General features: G+C 43.6%; 1 protein-coding gene across 2 annotated transcripts in view; it reads right to left on the reverse strand.

Annotated features, from left to right (window-relative positions):
* The window catches only part of kaznb (kazrin, periplakin interacting protein b), an 86,049-nt gene that overhangs the window by 69,229 nt on the left and 1,253 nt on the right, over nt 1-15,567 (reverse strand). The window lies entirely within an intron of this gene.

The raw sequence follows: 15,567 nt of genomic DNA on the forward strand, positions 1-15,567 counted from the left end.
GGCCAAGGAGTGGCCATCTTGATTCAAAATGGCCACTCCTTCCCCTCTCTATTAAAGCTCCACAGCGCTGGATGCTAGGCTGGGTGTTCGGAATATAGCCAGCAACTATGAAACATATATTTAGTTTTAGAAATGAAAAAGCTGTTGGATTCCGTTGGCCTTAGAATGTCAAACCAAGCAGTTTGAATTTGCTTTGAAAGACCACCGTCAATTGGGTTAAAGTTTAAACCGTGTTTTAGCACAGCGCCAAGGTGGAAACCCTTGAGATGTCATTCTGTTTAAATCCATAGAAAAACATTGGCATTGCTTCACCATGGCAGCAGCCCGCTGTGTGGCCTGCTCTCTCGTCCACTGGGTGATTTTTGGATGGGCCAACAAAAATGAATGGGGTAGACAGTTAATCTCTAATCCCACCAGTGAAGACATGAAGGCCGCCTCTAATGGAATTGTCCTGCTGATAATCCCTCTCTCGAACCAGAGGGGCATCATTAGGATAAATCCATCACTAAAACCCAATGCATTCACAATTCACTTTTCCAATTGAAATGTTCAGTAGTGCTAATAGCAACAGTTTATTCTTTCTTGAACTCATAACTGTGGTGTGTACTGAAACACACACATGAATACATGATAATAATATTGTAAAGCATTTACAGTGTGCATAGAGGTAAATATGATAATAAATCCTGTGCATCTCTTTCTGAGATAGGAGAGAGGTTGGCCAGAGGTTGTTCCAGAATATAAAACAAGTTTAGTCCAAGACCCACTGAATCATAACCCTTGGTGGATGTCATCCAGGAAGGAAGGGCACTCCTATCTTCCTGTCACTCCGTCTTGCAGTCAAACAATAACGCGGCAGGAAAGCTAAGGTCAACCTGGGCAAAGTGAGGTGGACGGCCGCGTGTGACTCACGCAAGGTTTGCATATGAATGGTCCCTCCGCACTGATTCATACCCATGCCTGCAAGACTCTTGAGCAGCAACAGTATTCAGATGTATGAGGGTTAGGGTTAGAGCTCAGAAGGAGACATTGAAGGACATGGAATGTTTACGACGAATGGATTACAATCTTTGCATCAAACAATTTGCAAGTGTAGGCCTACCTCCTGCTCACAGAAGATGGTCAGGCACACTTGTCACACAACGGAACACTTGGGTTGGAAATGACATGCCGTCTGTCACCACAAGAGACACACCAACTGTAGCCCGCATGCGCCCCACGTTTAAATGTTATTATCTAGCCCTTGGCACCAGTGGTGGAGCCATGTGGCATCATGTGAGGAGAGAGCAAATCAGCAGCATTCTGACTCGAGCGCACAACGTTTGAATGGAAATGCCATCGCCTCTGGCCAAGTGCACATCATGTTTTGCATGGATATGGCCGAACAAATTTGGGATGCTAAATAAATTTTTGCCAGAGGACATTAGTATTCGCCTCAGAAGCTGTTCTTGTTCTTGCTCTTGTCTTTAGTAATTAAGACAAGAGTTTGGTACATTTGAAGTACATGTTAAACAGTTGTGTTTTTTTCTATACAATACACACTTGCATAATAATGACACCTGATACGGTAATATTTATAGATAAAATAATCATGCTTATATTAGCCAAGGTTATATTATATGCATGATATTATATTAACAACATATTCTGTTCCTTGTCAACGGTGACAATGATGATGATGTGATGCTAACATGACACATGACGTCTATGGCCTATTTTTGTGCAATTCCCTTCCGCAATGTCTGATATAGTGGTAATGGATCATTTAACCCCTGAGAAGTTGATGCGAAAATGATATCCTAAGACCCTAATGTTAACGATAGGTTGCATCTTCAAGCTCTGTTTTCCGATCAAAAAGCATTTTTGGACAGGCTTGAAGTGCATTGGATGTACAGTATGGGAGTAGGTATTATGTTCTTATAACAGATATCTTTAGTGGCCCAAAATTATTGTGAACTCTAAATACACCTGCTCGAAGACAGTTTTCATCGCAAGAGATCTTGAGTTTTAACACTAGCTAAGTAGCTAGCTAAGCAGCTAAACTAGTATCCATCCTCCAACGATGCACTTGTTATCAGCACACGCATGTGCCGTGTTTACACTATGCTCCAACGGTAGGGCTTTCTTTTTTCAATATGCACAATGAGGATGAATAGAAGGTCCTTTTAATTGGGTGAATCATAGTCCCCCCCCCAAAACAGGTGGTTCAGAGGGGCCTGTGCGACGTAGACAGCTCATTACAGTCATTGTAACTTGCAGAAAACATCGACAATGGACTCTAAATCAGGCTTGTTAGCGGGCAGGAAGTCTACGCTATTAACTGGACAGAGAGTGCAAGTACAAAAACTTGCGCTGTCAATGCACATTTTTGCACCTGGGCGACTAATGATTTTTTTGCTAAATTGGACGAACAACGAAACCAAAGAAAGTGTCCAATCTGTATTCCTACCCTAGAACAAACCACTTAATAATCACCTAATTAATGAATGTTTGTTTAGAAGGTAAGGGAAGTTTTCGTCACACAGTGTTATAACGCTATTGTGAACATGCCATGTTAACACATTAAAGGCTATTTGTGTCAAGGGAGTTTGAACTTTACGTGAAAATATCTAGGGGAGTCAGTGGATGACTTCTAATTCAAAAATGTTGGCTCCCATTGGTCACACTACTTTTTCATTGTACTGTTTCTCGTTCCCCCAATCATTTATACATACAAGGAAAGGGACTCGTGAAATTTGTGCATAAAATGCATAAAGCTACAAATAAAAGAAAAATATAAACAAAATATTGAATAAGAAGAATTAAAACAAAATATTAAGTTACAATATTTACACCTTAAGTTATTGAAAAATATCAATGATATAGGCTGCAAAGCCCTAAGAGGCAATGAGAGTAGCCTGATAATCGTGACCTCACTTTCTGTTTCGTTACATGGATCAGTCTGGACCGCTAGCTGTCAACATCGATTCCCAGGACTAAGAATGTAATCGGGGCCAATCAGGGATTTTGTTGTGGTTGATGACATATATGAGCCAATCAGGGACTGTGTCGTTGCTAATACCGAAAATTCAGGCCGCCGCTGGCAAAACAGTAATAGTCTCTCCCGAAGCAACAAGCGTTAATGTTAACCTCAGTAGAGTAAAACAGAAGTCATAAGTTATTTCAGAAATAGACTCCAAAGTTTCTCTGCAGAAACTATGCTTTTTCCGTGCTGAACACATCGCGAAGGCGTCACGTGTTTTGTGATGCTGATTGGCTGAAGGAGTTTCAAGACGAGTACTCCCGCCCACTGAAATGTGTGAGGGTGGAGTGAAGTGAAACAGAATGAGACCCTGCTGACACAGGATCAACAGGGATCTCCGGACTCCAACGGGAGGGCTACAGGCTATAACATGGGTATGATTATAATTATAATAAATATAAATAATATTATTTTAACGGTGTGTGTATGTTTATGTTAGTTACGCCCCACCTCAGCCTGGGGTCAGGCGTGTAGAACTGGGCGATCGTTTTGTTTGGTTGAATTGCTTCAAATGCTGCAGGAAACACATCCTCTGTTGGGCCTTCCGGAAGGTGGATTGGGATGCTTCATACCCACGGGCTCCTGGGTATGAAGCTGCCCGTGGGTTCCTCCTGAATTTTTTTGACAACTCCTAGCCGCATGTTCTCCTTCCTGTCTTTCAGGAAGTCAGTGATCCACCTGCAGGTGAGCTCTGGCCCGCTCAGCCGGGACAGCTTGTGCGGGAGAAGATCTGGGGCGATGGTGTTGGGGGCAGAGCTGCAGCCCACAAACAGGATCCTGGTGTAGGAGCCAGAGTACTCTCGTTGCTGGAGGATGGAGTGTTGTCCCACGTTGCCTGCGTCGTCTACAGACCTTCTGGCTCTGTAGGCACACTGCAGTGGACCCTCAGGTGAGTCAGCACAATAGCCCAGGTAGCCCCGCCCATTCTTCCGGCGAATTGACTTCGCCCTGCACAAGAGCAATACATTTCTTTCTTTCTTTCTTCCGACACGTTTTTGCGGGAGCCAATCACCAAGCTGGCTTTTCCCCTTGGCGCGCTATTGGCTGGTTTAACACAACGACGACAGGGAAGCGACGGCAAGCAGCCAATCGCGTACAGAGCCGGTTGAACTAGGCCCGTTGATCACGCCTCTTGTGCTGAAGAAAATGGCGGCAGCTTCACCAGACCAAGGTGCACTCTACGATTGGCTTGGTCTGGTAATAGCCAGGCTATCAGCACAAGTCACTTAAAGCTCCTTGTGAAAATGGAAACAAATGGTACATTATATATATCCTATAAATATGTAAAACTAAATATCAGCATAATGCATCTAAAAAAATGTGCAACCAAGGAATGCCAGCCAACTGAAAAAGGGCAAAGGACTGCCAGATGTTGGAACACTTGTATTTTCAAGGAAATGCTTAAAACAGTTACTCCTGGGTCACAATTAATGCATTGAAAGAAAACTGAATACATCACAAAAATGGATCAGTATTCTACGCTGCTATTGGGTTTTACATTAGTCCAAAGAGGCAATGGAAGCAGCATCCCTAAAATCAGACAAAAATGTGTATTTTTTTGTTCATTCGCTGCAAAAGCTCCCACCTGTCAAGGGAATTTGGGAGAGGGAATAGCCTTTCATTTCCAGCCGATAGCTATATGGAAACTAGGAGGAGGGGTATCTCATGCAATTTGAGGTTTGTTGTTGAAGCTTTTCAATAACCTATTTTAGGATTTAACCTATAGCATACTCATGAGGACATTTCTTTTTTTATTCCGTGCTTTTGGGGTGTATGCTGAAGTAATGCAATTTATATTCCTCACAAAGACAGGCATTTGGACAGATCAATTATAGTTTACCGAAGTTTGCTTTGCATAGAAATGACCAAATCCCACTCGGCCTGACAGCATAAACAGAAACCTGTCATTTGGTTGTAGCTACATTGTTCCGCCCCACTTTCCACAAAGGAGCACTATCCACACACTGATTGTCTTTGCATTGTTGCTGCCATGGCAAATTGGACACTTTCACAAATATGTGCACACTTAAAGCACCCCATGTGGAGATTTGAAATGTAGGAACAATCAAATGATGATGCCATTCCGTGGCTGTAAATAGGAGTTCTTGCTTCAATAGAGACCAGCTGTGGGTTGTAATTATAATATTGAATGGCAGAACCTGACCAACCTAAACATTACCCCCTGTTGCAACAATTTGCAACAATGCGCTTAGTGGATGGACAATCTGAAGATGTGTGTGTGTGTGTGTGTGTGTGTGTGTGTGTGTGTGTGTGTGTGTGTGTGTGTGTGTGTGTGTGTGTGTGTGTGTGTGTGTGTGTGTGTGTGTGTGTGTGTGCACCCAAGGCCATTTCCATTTTTCTTTAACAATATTCAGGATAAATGGTCCACTCTGATAACAGCATAATTGGCGCCGAGTTGAAAACCATCCCAGCCTACGTGAGCTTCTGCAAAATAACCTGCTGAAGATAAGGGTACAGTCTTGCCATTAGAGCATCAGGCCCATGGGCCAGGCAGCATTATTGAACCTCTGCTCTCCTTCCTCCCTTCTGAGATAACCGTAGCTCCACGAGCTCCCACTGCTCTAAATGTGCAACACATTGTGTTCTGCTGAACCAATTTCGCTGCATAGACTCAACATAGCTGTGTGTGTGTGTGTGTGTGTGTGTGTGTGTGTGTGTGTGTGTGTGTGTGTGTGTGTGTGTGTGTGTGTGTGTGTGTGTGTGTGTGTGTGTGGAATATGGCTGGTTTAAGCAGCCTCACCTGGCGGAGTCTGACGGACTCTGGGGCTGGCTGAGGCTGCACACCTGTTGCATATTGAGTAATCAGTGGGCACAGGTTAAACCAGCCCTCTCTACACACACTCGGGAGTTCTCCTGGATGGCAGTGGAGCACCCTTGCTATGTTCATTATCAAACCGTTGCAAATAAACCAGATTTTCATCAACTCAAACCGGCATCCTATGTTCGGAGGAGCCAAGAAAAGTCACCAAGGAGGCGTTTGGGAGCCACCGAGTGTGTAGCAAGAATGGTCCTTTGCTACAAGGAAAGGATGCAGGCCTGCTTACACTCACATTCATACTATGGCTTTATCAAAATCATTTTTTCTACAATTCCTTGAGATATGGGGCTAAATGTACAATGCCATTATATTAATCAGATATGTTTGATTTAACATGACAAAACAAGTGTTACAGTCAACACAGGACATTGGAATAGCAACCGTTAAACTACAGATAAGTTTCAAATGAATGGTCATTCACATGGGTGGTAACACAGGGATAACTAAGTGGCCCTAGTAGTAAAACTTTGCAATTCACCAGAATAATATTCAGCCGGCAATCTCAAAATGTTTTGAAAAAATTGTGGGTTCATGAATAAAAACAGATTGTGGGTTAGTGGGTTTTTGTCCTTCTACACAACTGTTAATGTCAGGATGCCTATTAATGATCAAATTTGCCAAATTTGAGGTATCTTGTCTTCTCTTTTACTGCTGTCAGTCATACCCAAGATAACAAATTCCCCCATTAGGCCAAATAACCAGGGGTAGTACAGACGTCAGAGTGCCCTGGGGAAACAGAACCACAACCACTGAATACCAATTGCTTACTAAGAAGGGGTTGCTACTCCCTAGAGATAATTTCATAATGAAAATAGAAAAACATTCAAGACATAAAGAGTACTAAAATCTAATAACTTTAAGAGTTAGCATTTATATGTTTCAATAGTGATTTATAAGTATTATCCGTATGTTAACATTACTGTGCAGCAACTCAGTGTCTATTAGACCGGTTTCCCAGCCATTTTAAAACACATTGAGTGTATTAATTAGTCTACCTTAGCACTGTGGAAATGGCAGACACTGCAGCTCAGGAATGGATTAATTAAAAGCCCCGATTCGGAAGAAGCCAATGAGTCATACAAGTGCTCAATGTCTCCTATTCATTTTCTAATATCTTGTCAAGGGGCTAATTCACTAACAAACAAGCAACCTTGTAGATTTCAAATGTCTTGTAGTCTTTCAATTTTTACACTATAAATGTTAATTCTATCACAGTTCTATTTCTGAAATTATTATTTTCAATCATACTTTCTACCTGAGGAGTTTTTGTCGTAAGGTCGTTAAAAAAGTCTCTCCTACGACCTTGCAGCAGGACCCTATAAGCTGTCCTTTGGTATAAGAGCATACTAGGAGTTCTCTGATTTGCTTGGAGTGGTGTGAGAACTGCATACGGATTGTATTTTGCCCAAAGCAACATTGCCACCACCTGGTAGCTCTGATAGATGCTACACAGCTCTCATTAAGTAGTGTTCCCCAGCAGCCCGCGCCTCCCCAACACACATTGCAAAGAGCTGCATTTGCGGAGATCTTGGAAGTCTTAATAGATTGAATAAATGAAAAAAACGAAATAATAATCATGACTTCTCGTTGGGCACCAATCTTATCGGCTGACCCCTGGAAACTATTCGGAAGCTCGCACTTTTAATTTGCTTATTGAATCTAACCCTTTGAAAATCCATATGTGAAATAGCTTTTGTAGCCATTTGCATTGGATTTCCAGTGGTTACCATTTGTGTTATCGAGTATTATCAGCAATAGAGTTGTTTAGGGATCAGGACTGTCAGAGTGAGAGGAGACATGAAAAGGCTTTAGTGAAGGTGCCACATGAGGACATGCACCAGAACACGGTCAGCCTCTAGATCTTCCCTCTGCCTCTTCTGGGGGGGGCTGCACAATCAACCGGTGAAAAGCGAGAAAAAAAAGACTAAAGTCTAAAGCCGCTGTTTAGCCCAATAACCCTGTCGAACACAAGGCCGTGTAACGATGCTCCGTGCTGTGTCCCAGTGAGATAGCATTGAGATAGCAGAGATATCAGATAGCCTTATGACAGCAGGACTAATGTGGGACAGATCACCAAGGGACCGTCTGAACCCTGATGCAGAGGTGGAGGAGGCAGAACAGGAGCTTTAAAGGTTCTTGAACAGGGAACCCCAGGGCATCACTAATAGATCCAAAGCCCGCCTATCTCTCCCTCCATCTGTTAACAGAGGTTCCTCATTGGAAACATCCACCAAAGTAATTGACTGTATCGCAGACACGGCCACACGCGGAACAACAGGCAACAACAGGCACGCTGTAAAGCTATAAAAGCTGAACTTTTGAACTGCTGTTGATTAAACCATCAAACCAAGCGAAGGATTTAGTCCCAGCGGAGGAGCGGAGCAAACAACACATTGGTGGAAGTGAGAGAGGGACCACTGGGGCTCTCTGGTGCTGATCCGTCCTGTCGACGACGAGCTCGCACACCAAGCCGCCTCTAATTAGTACTGTCTGTTGGTGTGTGCGTCCCCGTGCGTCATCAGTGTCTGGATGAAAGTGTGTTTGGAGTCGCAGCACTGCATACTGCACTGAAGCACAGTAACAAACGCGCTCTTTAGGCGATTCACTTGAGATGGTAGTCATGCGATACATGTCAAACATAGTCTCGGTGAGTGACAGATTTGCGGTGTGTTCCCTTATCAATCGCTTTGATGCACGGAATTATTTCTGAGAAGGCGGCGTCTTAATGAATCAACAATATGCCATGTGCACAACTTACTGCAGTACAGAAGACAGCCTGAGTTCAAAGGCACAGCCCCCATAACGTGACACCCCAATGAGAGTGGGAGATGTCAGTTGTTGCTTTGATGCCAAGTGTGTGTTACGTAAACCGTTCCAAAGTCGCACGACTCTAAACTCGGTTGAAGACATTCGTGTGGGGCAGTAAAGGACACGTAATTGATGCAGAAAGACTCATTATTAACTTATTACCAGAAGTTATATCACCTCCATTATTTCAAAATGAAACCTGCAGTAGTGAATATTTTAATGAAACAAAGATTTAGTGGCCCCATGAGAGAGATGGTTTCTTTTTCAGTTTAATGATGATTTTATTTCTGGTTCGGTTCATGGGATCTTTCAGAAACATAGAACAAAGACTACCTTGAATCAAATTCCTTTGGATGCTTTCAAATGCTTCCTAGAATATTTGAACAACAGTGATGGCAACTGAGCTGAAATGTAATTAATGTGAAAAGCTTTGATGTGGCAACAGCTAGGTAATTTCTACGCCATGACGAAGAAGAAATTATCAATTATATTACTAGCCAGAGTGCATTGATAAGTGCTTAACAGATGTTTCATGCTTATGTTTCAAAGTCACAGAGGATAGCATCTGTAATTATGTTCAATTCTGCTAGTGACGAAAAATAAAGACACGTACATGCACTTGCGCGCGCACGCACGCACGCACGCACGCACGCACGCACACACACACACACACACACACACACACACACACACACACACACACACACACACACACACACACACACACACACACACACACACACACACACACACACACACACACACACACACACAGAGAGACAAACAGTGTCTTCATCCTTCTCCTTTCAAACTTGATGCCAAAGAGGGGCTTCCACAAACACGGATAAGCAAACAAACAAAAAATAAGCTCTTATTATTCCATACATATTTATATCGATATAAGCTTACCCATATCATGAGCCTTTTGCCACTCCTGGACATTTTGATAATGAAGTGCACCTCGTAATAAAACTCATTGCATAACCCTTTTGTAAGCCAGCAGCCCCATCTGTCAAAGCACTCGGCGGTGGAAGTTGCATAAATACACCTGGTTACAGCCCTGCATTCTGTTAGCCCACTTACTAGCCTGCTGTATGATGCTCCTTTATGTAGGGTGATGGTACTCTATACTGGAACAGAGGTTATTTCCATAGAGGGTTCCATGTTGCAAGCAGGCGTTGCCATGACATTATGTCTTGGCAACGCCTGCATCCAGGTACGAGCTCCTTGGCTTTAAACTGACACATTCTGAGATACCGTTTAGGCCATAGGTTCCACATTTGAATCTCTTTGCTTCTTCCCTAACGTGCCAAAATAAATTACATTTATTGGGAAAACATACTAAATAAAGAAAGCTGCTTCTAGTTGCCCAAGAGATGGATGCACATTTTTATAAAATATTAATTTGCTGGATGGACTGTGAAAGAAACACTTTTTCTTTCTATTAATTCCTTAGGCTTCTACGCAGAAGTACGCCACAGACCCAATAATGATATTCCGTAATAAATGCATTCAGCGACTACAAACTGTGGACATTCATCTGTGCTGAGTGTGGTCTGCATGTTAAAGAAGCACTTAGCAGGTTAGCTTGCATTTCCCCACCCGGGGAGATGCAACTGCTGATGCAAATGTAGTCTGTGCATCTGCCACTCCCTCCCTGTTGCTCTTTAGACCTTAGCCAGCCGTGCGCTGACTAATGAGCATTAAGACGTCCACTCTGAAGGAATAAGGTTATAAACGCTGAACTACTGGCGGCGCAGGACTTGGCATTAGAATCAGCAGCAGCAAGGTGGATATAAGTTGCGAGGAACGGAGCATTAAGAGTCTGAACATCGACTTGTGTGCTTCGGAGACGTTGCCCTCGAAGCATTAAGGCATCCAGGGTGTGTATGGAGGGTGGCCCGAGTACAGTCACCTCTGTCCATGACAGCTACCGGTACATCACGTAGCAGCTTATCGCCTGTGTACCCACCTTCCCCTATATCCACTCTGTGATCCCTGCACCGCCTCTACCTCCAAATACGATCCTCATCAATTATCACAGCAGCCCGGAGGAAAGCAAAGCTGTGGCGGGCGTTATCATTTTGACCTACAAAGGGTGTTCTGGGGGCCCTCCTGCGGTCACAGCCCCGCGGGCCCCCTCCCTCCACGCTCTTTAGCTGGGTCTCTTAAATCAACCTCTCAGGCTGGGCCGGCCTCTGGCGGCACGTCTGCAGAGCGCAGCTCCACACTGGAACTAAGGGGTTTAGACTTATAGGGAGGAGGAGACGGAGGAGAGGGAGGAGAGGGAGGAGGGGAGGAGGGGAGGAGACGACGACGAGGCGGGGGGGAGAGAAAAGAGGACAGCAGTGCTTGGTGAAGCTGGGCTCGGGCAAAATGTGTGGAGTCAGCGCACATTCACGCAGAGTTCAAATGCTGCAGGAACACAGCAAGGCAAGCACAGAACTCACTCTCTCTCGCTTTTTTTGTAATACACACACACACACACACACACACACACACACACACACACACACACACACACACACACACACACACACACACACACACACACACACACACACACACACACACACACACACACACCACACAGACACATATACACAGAAATACAGGAGTTTGCAGGATGCGGGACTGTATCTATGCATATATCATACAGGTATATATTGGCAGTAGCCCCTGCATGTACCTCAGAATGAGGGATGACACTTAGATAGATAGATAGATAGATAGATAGATAAATACTTTAATAATCCCAGAGGGAAATTATTATTACTTTTAGCTGCCATTAAGTGGTAAAGGTGACTACATTACCCAGAGGAGTCAATGTTTGCTCTCTCTGAGTGCCTGAGCGTTTATAATGTTGTTCCAAGATTGGAAATGATACCGAAAGCCTTTTTCGGTCGTATTTGCTTGTTACAGTGTTTCGTTGCATTCAACGATGGATGGATTAAAAAGAGACACATCATTCGGAGAAAGAGACAGGTGACAACAACCAGAGAAGGACATCGGGGGAAGGGCGGTTCAAAGACATCAATACAAGCTTGGCGTTCTGCATTTTCAGTTTACAGACCTTTTTATTCAGATGATATAACACCTCCGTCAGTTACCTAATCAAGCAATCATAACTGCCAATCCGACCTGACAACACCCGAAGAATACCAATAAATACTCCCTTGTACGGGCTGTTGAATGTCCCGCACAGGGCCGATGATACTACACGCTTCTGGTTTTGTCCCGTCATGCCTAGCTAGTCCTGACAAGCAACGTGGAGCTTTGCTGTTCTCGACTGATGTGCACAGTATCTCCCCGCTTAGCCCACTGCCCTCCCTTGCCACTCAAGGCTACGATGTTGATTTTCCGCCTGACCGTGGAGGATCGGTCAGCCGGGGTGAATGCAGCGTTAGTGCAGTTGACTCCCATAGGTGTATTGATTGCCTTCAAGGATAGAGCTCTAATGAAGAGCCACGAGTTCTACTCAAGAGCTGAGGAGAGGAGCGTGTAAAACAACAGCACCGTTCACGATGGTGTGATAACATGGTGCCGTGAGCCTCGCGGGGGATGAATCATCCCACAAATTATTTACAACCAATCAAGATCTGGCAAATAAGCACAATCTCTTTCAGAAACAAAAAATTGGGAGCATGAGTCAATGACTGATCTGAACAGGAGCCATATTGAACCACGAGGGCAGCCTGTCTGCCAGTGGCTGTGCCAGACGCTGGGATTGGTCCAGGGAGAGATCTAACTAAGGCTGGTTTTGGAACTGATTAAGTGATTAGCAATATCGCTGCAAGGGGATAAGCAGGACTGAGATCAATAAGGACCACTACTCTAAGTAGGGATATGTAAACTGCAGGCAGGAACAGCAGGAGCCCAATGCAGTTGTGTTGTGTAGTGAATACAACAGAATACAGAAGCTACCACTCGAATTAATAACACATATGTGATTCAATATTAAATATGAAAACAGGTATAAGGTTGACAGACCATAGTGATACATGGCACAAATTTGCATGCTTTGATGAAATATTAACGAAAGGCTGTCTATTTTTGAAGAACCTTTCATATTGTGGCTAGCAAGGTTCTATCGCCCCCAGCCCAGAAATGTAATTTCAATAAAAACATTGGCTAGATGCCAGCTCCTTGTCCTCTACGAGTGTAGACAAAGGGATCACAATCCTCAACACAGAGGACACAGCACTATGTGCTTGGAGAGTCATAGACTCCTGGACTGGTGGCAACACCTTGCCTTGTCCTCTGTCTCATCCCCCACTGGTTCAGTAGGAAGGAGACTGGGACCTCAGGGCCGTTTCCAGGGCAAACAGAAACTCAACTATTAAGTAATGTTGTGCATGCAGTAAAGAAGTTTTAAGAAACAAATGTGTAGGGGTTTGAAGTGCCTGACTGTATATATTATAGGGTGATTACACCTGCGTGTATTCATGCAGGCAAACACCTGCAAATGCAAATTACATCATTTTGATTATTTACATTCCGTGAATTCCTGCAAGACAAGGTAAACCTTCAAGTCAAACAAGGAGGAGTTTTCCTTCTGTTGCCAATATTGGCATTTAAATATACTTGTAAAGTTATCTTTCTAATAAAAGTACTTCCTAATTTATTGCGCTTGCAGACTACAGGCATATGAAAGGCAGGCATTTAATGTTAGTGCAACAGCCCCAATCCGCCACTGTGCCCATTTAATGCTCTGGTGAAATTTGCCATGAATATTTGAACAAAAAGCAAGGCAGAGCCAAACACCAGTTGGATTGAAAGTTATGGAAATGGCAAACCATTCAAGATATTAAAATGGCAAACGATTCAAGTGTCAACCTGTATGCAACGTGTATGCAACATCCACTAAAGTCGAACTTTCATGAATAATTCATGAGCTCTTTAAGGATTCCAGTAACAGTAGCGACACTTGGCATTCGATTGAGGTGAGTTTCCCGTTGTGAGGTTGCCTTCAAATAACTGTAGCTATGCCACAAAGATAGACTATTGCTTAATGTGATGAAACATAAAATCACAATATTTAAATATCTTTATGAAATGATTCTTCTGAAAACAAGTAAACAGCTCAAATGTCAAGAGGCTTCCTTCATTTGAAACATGTCCCCTTTGTAGGCTATTTGCATTTCTGAAAACCTCATCACAAGATACAATTGTTAAAGTGTTAAAAGCCTTATTTACACGAATCAGGCTTGGATCCTCAAAAAAAAAATTCTATTGGTTTTGGCTTATCTGGTGGTTTGCCCTACTTGCTTGAGGAACCTGACAGCGAACCACCGCAGCTCAATCAGAGCATCATCTGCATAATAAAGTACCTCAAGCAGCCCACAGTCAAACACGGATCACGTAACTTCAGTATCATAGGACAAATGTGGCTAATCCTTGTCTTGCTATAGATCAATCAAACAGCTCAATGACACTTCCCCGTGACTGGTTCAGGGTAAAGCTTGTCAATTGCAACAGAGAGGATGAAAAACAGCTGGATCCATTAAGTTTCACCCAGATAGTTGGCGCCGAGAGAATCACTGGACCAAACGGCCCTTGAAAACCAAACAGTTAGTCAAGTGGCTTTCAGCCATCTCTAAGTCTGAGGCAGTCAGGCGGAATATTAATCTCCACACTTGTAAGTAATTTGCAGCCGTTTATCAAAACAGTATTAACGCAGCAGTTCATTCAAAAGAACCATCGGAAACGACTTCCAAATGGGTCCTCTGGTGAAGAGAGTGCGGAAATGGAAATGCAAGTAAGGTCAATAAAATAGCCACATCACTGCTCGTTCGTCTTGTCCGGGATAGCTCTGACTCTTAAATAGCAAGTATCTCAAATCAATCATGACACAGCCCATAAGATCACGCAGAAGGACTGTGTGCTCCTCGGTCACGTATTTAATATTGACTAGTGCTGCTATCATTGGATACAAACAGAGCATTATGTCTCATTACAGAGGCACCTCTGATGAATTGCCGATAATGACTTTGTTTTGAATTGCGTCTTTCTTGCTTCCTCCACCTCCGTTTCCCCCTCTCTCCAGGTGACAATGAATGGGACACAGAGCAGGGTGCGACGAATTTAAGGAAGCATCAGAAAGTGGGAGTGTTGGCTGCGAGTGTAATGGCCTTTTCTTATTCTGATCAACGCCAGGGGCCAGCCTCATTAGCCATCGTGTGACTGTGAGCAGTCACTTTGCATTCAGCGTTGAAGGAAGGCATCAAAGGTAGCGAAAGAGATCTCACCACACGGCTGTGTGAAGCCAGAAAAGCCAAATGAGGGATGAGGTGTCTGACATAATAATTCTAGAGAATCAAGTTCCCTCTCTCTCCCCCCTAAAAGCCCTGTCTCTTTTGTTCCAGGGGGAGAAATAAGTCTGACCATAAACTTGTGCACGGTGAGACCATCAGCGTAATACATTTTGAATTCAGGGGTTTCAAGGTCCGTTCACCTCTTTTCGTGGTCTTGAAAAATCAAAAGAAATCAATGGAATTTTTTTAATTTAAATTATTCACTCGGCCAGAGTACTGAGAGCCTCTTTGAGAATCCATCTGACAGCGTTAGTTAACTTCACCATAAAAAGAGGATTTCATCAATGTAACTATTTCTCTCTTTAGCTGACCAACTCGATTCCACAGTCAATTATGGAAGGTGAATATATATCACCAGCTATATACCAGACTATATTTCAACAGAATTGCCAAGAAGATATCATCGGTTGCAGTCAAATCCTTGTGATGTAGAAGCAGCCAATAAACCAAGATGACATTTAGTGAGCCTGAGGTGGCTCCAAAGCCACCACAGTAACATTGAATTGTTTAAAAATAGTAACTAAATCCCATTCCCTGAAAGACCTGCTCTCCAGTCCACGGTGGGTTACCACAGCAACCAGATG

This window comes from Gadus morhua, chromosome 13 (assembly GCF_902167405.1).
Source record: "Gadus morhua chromosome 13, gadMor3.0, whole genome shotgun sequence".
Taxonomy (NCBI): Eukaryota; Metazoa; Chordata; class Actinopteri; order Gadiformes; family Gadidae; genus Gadus; species Gadus morhua.